This window comes from Candoia aspera, chromosome 6 (assembly GCF_035149785.1).
Source record: "Candoia aspera isolate rCanAsp1 chromosome 6, rCanAsp1.hap2, whole genome shotgun sequence".
NCBI lineage: Eukaryota > Metazoa > Chordata > Lepidosauria > Squamata > Boidae > Candoia > Candoia aspera.
The window spans coordinates 36477493-36483492 of NC_086158.1; positions in this window are offsets into that span (position 1 = coordinate 36477493).

Consider the following 6000-nt stretch of genomic DNA (forward strand, 5'->3'; position numbering starts at 1 on the left):
ACTTGCTCTAGGTTGTTGTTGTTGTTGTTTATGTATAACTTGTAATAATTAACTCCATTTTCCTATCAGGCACAACTATCTGGGCAGTATATTCCTTGCATACTGACAAGTAATTTCTGTGAAATTAGAAGAAACATAGGTTACAGAGATCATGCCTTCCAAGTGTAGTCACTGCTAATACCTAATCAGGGTCGCAACTGGGGGGGGGGGGCAAGCGGGGCATGTGCCCTGGGCACCGTGCTGGAGGGGGTGCCAAAATGAGCACTGGGGGAGGCGCCAAAATGGAATCCATGTTTGGCCCAGGTGACACAGACCCTAGTTGCGGCCCTGTAGCTAATACAGAATTTAAATTTTAATGTGTATTATTGCACAACAGTCACATGATTGCTTGCATGCAAGAAAGATCACAGATGTCATTGTGGCCCATGTAGAAAGGTAGCAATTTATTTGCAGTTTGAGACTCTGAAGATCCTGATCTTTAAACAGAAAAGTATAACATTTCACTTACTTCAAAGTATACTGTATTTCTGTTTATGGACCCTTCATTCTGCTGATTGGGGCTCTTAACATCTGTTCTAAAGCCCTGCCCTATTGGCACCATCAGTATGCCTACCTAAAATGCTGGAAATTTACAATGGAACTAGATGGATAACCTGTTAGCTGATCCAATGGCCACACAATATGATGAACAGAAGCATCCATGAAAGAGGCGAAGAGGGGAGGGATATAAGACAAAGTGTGTAGCATGATGCAAAATCTATGATTTATGTATTTGTATCAGACAGAGGGATACAAGCATATAAGAGCATATCGATTAATGGACCCTGATGGGTTCCAGAGGGAGTTTGGGATTGTTCCTGATGGTCCTCCAATTGTACAGTCCAAATGAAGCCTTGGTTGCTGCCTGTAATGAGAGGCACCCAGGGCTTTGATTGGATCACGTCCATGCAGCCTCTCTCCTCCAGTGGATCCTGTTGAGGAGTTGAGGGAGATGAAATGGGTGAAGAGACATCTAGAGCACCTCTGGAGGTTGACAAAGAGCAGACTTGACCAAACAAGAGTTAGGGCCTATTTTGTGGTGGTAACGACAGTGAAATGTCAATATTTCTCCCCTCTTATTGTGCCCAGGGATAGCCATCCAAAAGCCTACCCAAGTGACCCAGGCTCTCTCGGGTACAGCAGGCTCAGGCTGCTTGAAGGAATATGTCAGGCATCTGTCAGAAAAAATCACTTGGATCTGCTCCCAGTTGGATGCCAGCCTTGGTGCAGTTCCTATGGAAAAGCTTAGTTATCTGGGAGCAGTTTGAACCATTTGGGCCTGATGAAGTAGACAGGGTTCTCATGACTGTAAGCTTGGCCACCTGGATATTAAATCCATGCCCTTCCTGGTTGGCTAAGGTCTCCTGAGAGGTTATGTGTGGCTGGGTTTTAGAGGTAGTGAATTATTCCTTGAGACAGGGGTTAGTCCCACTGCTAGACCCAACCATACTAGATAATTTTTGTCCAATCCCCAACCTTCCCTTTTTAGGGAAGTCGGTGTTGATCAGGGGCAAGAGTTCCTGCCCTTGGCCCCTGCTTTGCCAGGTTCTGCTTGGTTTGGTCCTTTCTCCACTCCTGTTTAACATCTACATGAAGCTGCTGGGCATGGTCATCCAACAGCGTGGGATGAAGTACCATCAGTATGCTGATACCCAGCTTTACATCTCTGCCTCTGCCAAATTAAGTGAAGCTGAGAAAGTCCTGTCTCCATGTCTGAAGGCTGTGGGGGTTTGGATGGGGACCAACAGGCTTCAGCTCAATCCTGGCAAGACTGAGTGGCTTTGGGTTTTGCCCCACACCCCCAATTCTGGGGACTTACCATATCTTGTTCTGGATAGGGTAGCACTACTGCAAGCTGAACTTTTGTGCAATTTGGGAATCTTCCTGTTTTTGCAGCTCTTATTTGAAGAACAGGGGCCAGCCATGGGCCTTTGCATAACTCTGTGTTGTGCACCAATTGTGCCTGTTCCTGGACTGTGAAGCTCTCCACACAGTCATTCATGTCTTGGTTACCTCCTAATGGACTACTGCCATGCACTCTACATGGGGCTCCCCAAAAGAGCATCTGGAAGCTACAGCTGGTGCAGAATGTGGCCACATAAGACAGTTATGTGCACTCCTTGGTCAGCATATGTTACACCTCTGGTCCGTGAGATGCACTGGCTGCCAGTATGCTTCCAGGTTCAGTTCAAGGTGCTGGTGATGATCTATAAAGCCCTTCATGGTATTTAGGGTTATTTGAGGAACTGCCTCTGCCCAGTTACATCTACCCACCCTGTTAGGTTTGGCAGGAGGGGCATGCTGTGCGTCCTGTCTACTAGGGAGTGCCATCTGGCAGGACCTAAGAAGAGAGTCTTTTCTGCCTCTCCAGTGGTGCCTGCCCTTTGGAATATCATCCCTCCAGAGTTCATTTGGCCCCAACCCTACTGGATTTTCATAATCCTTAAAGATGTGGCTTACCACAGTAAGTCTTGAGGAACTAGGTATACAGTAGAGCCAGTGCAGTAGCTGATTGTTTTTATACCTTGGTTACCAATTATGTTGTATAGTTTTATAAGTTTTTATATGTTTTTATATTGTATTCTTTTGTTTTTAACTATTGTAACCTGCCCAGAGTCATGTATTTGAGATGGACAGCTATATAAACTGAATCTTGATGTACTTCAGATGCCTTAAATATAGGTTAACAAAACACAAATAAACCATAATATGGCATAAGGCAGTGACTGATTTCTACAACATGCTAAGACAATGATTAGTTTCCAGCAATATGTAAAATCATAAACAGTTCAACTATATTTTAGCCTAGTTTAGCCTAACTGGAAGATCATACTTCAAATAATATGTAATCCTTACAGGAAATTTAACTTAATATTAAAGAAATGCAATATATCAAGAGGTCCTTTCATAAGCCAGGGCATTACAAAAATTCTCAGATCTCACAGATCTGAGGTCACATCCTCTCTTTTCACCCCAGGCTTGATGAGCAAAGGAAGTCCAAAGCTTCATTCACGGTGCTGAACACCTTTCCTTTGCCACTGTCAATTTCTGAGCCAGCAAGGTTTCTGGCCTTCTTGTGCTTAAAGTGTTAGAGAAGTAATTTTCAGTCCATGCTCTGGATTTCACCCCGACCTCAGTGAAAAGAGAGTGGAGGGTCAGTTGTGTTTATTGTACATCCCATTAAAACAGGAAAATATGTAAAGTTTTCATTCATTGAGATCCGGCTATTGTTAAGCCAAAAATGGTATTTTTGTTTCTAAAATTAAAAAAAAAAGTGTTGTTGGGGTTTTTTGCTTTACAGAATTTTTCTGTTTGGCTGCATCTGTTTGTGTCTCCTCTATATTATACAGTGCATTCATTTTTAATGGACATCAGCATAATCACTGAATTCAGGATAATAGGGCATATAATTTGGGAGTTTTGAGCAAAATCTTGCAGATCCCAGTAAAGTTATTTTAGTTATCATTGTTATTATTTTTTTCAAAACCTACAGCACAGTAACTTTCACATCTGCCAGTGATTCTTGAGTACTGTTTTAGGGAATATGCCAGAAACTTTCTGCAAAGATTTTCAAGTGCTCTATATAGATCAGTAATGGAGAGATAAGGTGAAAACTTGCTTTTCCACTGCTAGTCAAACTAACTTCCTCTACTACTTGTAAACTTTTGACCCTTTACTATGCTTAAGATTATGCTCTTGGTTGAAGGGAGACCACACTGAAGATCCACCTGAGGCTTTTTTGCATCTTGCATCAAGTGTGTGGTGTGACCCAACTATGTCTAATTTTTTTTTCCATTGAGCTGAGAAACTTTAAGATTCCTTGGTATACATTTCACCATAGAATGGAGTTTTTCTGAGTAAGAGTTTGTGAAGAAATTACTGTCCAGCTCAACGTGTACCTAAGATCCCTTCTAGGACATCTCATTACTGGGGATTTTACAGTTAACTTAACTTTTTTTCTTCTGCCTACAGCCCCTCACATAGCCTTCACTCTGGTTCTGTAGGAAAGGGGAAGGGATAGTTTTCCTGAACTCTGGAAAAGTCAGCCAAAGTTTCTCACAAGAAACTAACAAAAGTGCATTTACAAAAAAAAAAAGGCAAACCAACAATACACGCACCGTCTTGCAAGCAATCTAATAAACCTCTTCATCATGGAAGAAGCTTATTAAATATATTTGGGATGCAGTCTAAACCCCATTGAAATAAAGACAACTGTAACCAAAACACAGTAGGTGCAGATCACTCATCTGAATGAGGCCTGTGCTGCAGTACTTTTAAGATTTGTATGAAATACAAATAAATCCATAGTCACTGATGCAGTAAAAAAAAATCTAGATCAGCTTTTTCAAACAGGTTTGGAAATCAGATTTGAAGATACCCAGATAGCAACAGACTTAAAAAGGCTGATCTAGATTTTTTTAAGCTGATTCAGAATGGGTATCAAGAAATCAAATGCTTCATATTTCTTTTAAGTGGAATAATTTTGTAAAGTTGTATGTATTTAGTCCAATTATACAAGTGACATTGTTAAAACTTTTCCAACTGTTTGAAATGGAATTTATTGAAATTAATTTTCTGCTTTCCCAGGCTTTGCTGCCAATAACCATTAACTCTGTCTACCAACAACAGTTAGAGGAAAGAGTCATCTTTGCCAAAAATTAAGGTGCCTAAGAACTCACACCTGAACACCTTTGGTTTCAAGTTTCCAGGAGACAAACATGCACATACAGGCATACACACAAAACACATTTATTGATAAAGACTTTTAAACTAAACTGGAAAAAATAACTTGATTGGATAGTGTTAATATATTTGCCACTTCTTGGAAGGTGGAAAGTTCCAAAAGTGTAGTACTTGCCAAAGTTTTGGAAGAGGTCTTAGGAAATTATGGAATGCTAAATGTAGAATTCATTGTTACATATAGAAGTTAATCATTGAGAAAATCACAACTTGAACATTTCAATAGATAATCAGAAACTACTATTATCACATCAGATTTCTTGCAATGAAGACAGCGCACCAAGATGCTTTTAGCCCCAAACTCCACCTTCTCTGCCCCAAACTCCAATCTACAGTTTCTGGTGAGCTTACAAGTACTGTATATTCTTTTGTTTCCTTCTTAGTCAGAGACATTTAAATCCATTACCTAAAAAGATGAAGGAATCAAATTTCCCAGGCATTATCACTGACCTCTTGTTGTCTTAGGCTTTTTATCTAAGAAAATTAATACTGGCCAGCTGAAGCTACTTTTTTATTCAAGTTGCAATCTTAGGATGATAGGAAGGAATTTGAAGTTGGAATAGATCCTGAAGATCATCCGTTTCTGCCACGCTTCCCTACATCTCACACCTTATAACAATATATGTATATGCTGCTTTTAATATCTTGTATTTTTCCAAGCAGAACATTTGTCACATCAAATTTTACTTAAGCACTATAGTGGTTGCCACAGGCAACAGTGTATTGAATACCTTGAGTATATGTAATTCTATGCAGACCACAGGAGGGATGTATCATTCTGCCTTTCCTCTGCCTCCAGTGTAGAAATTAGGGGTGTGTGGATCAAAGGTGATCTACCAAACCATGCAGAAGAGCCTCTCAGAGGCATATTGCTCTACCTAAGTGATCTGTCTCATGAATATTGGCTTCAGTGGCACATTAACAGAAACTGCTTTTGTCTCATAAAGCAAAAAGGCTGTATACCACTTTGCTTCACAAAGACAGTTCAAAGATCAGTCCAACTCCAACAGAAAATCAAGACGACAGGACACACTCTTCAAAGCAAGCCAATCATTTTGTGAGGTCATTTACTAAAGTGTATTTCTTTTTAAAAGCATCATGAGATAGCACTTGCATCATAAATGCATGCTCTAATTTTAATTAAATGGATTTGAGATCTATATAAGTTTAAATTAGTAACTACACAAATATATACTAATTGTTGTTTTCCCTCCATACTTG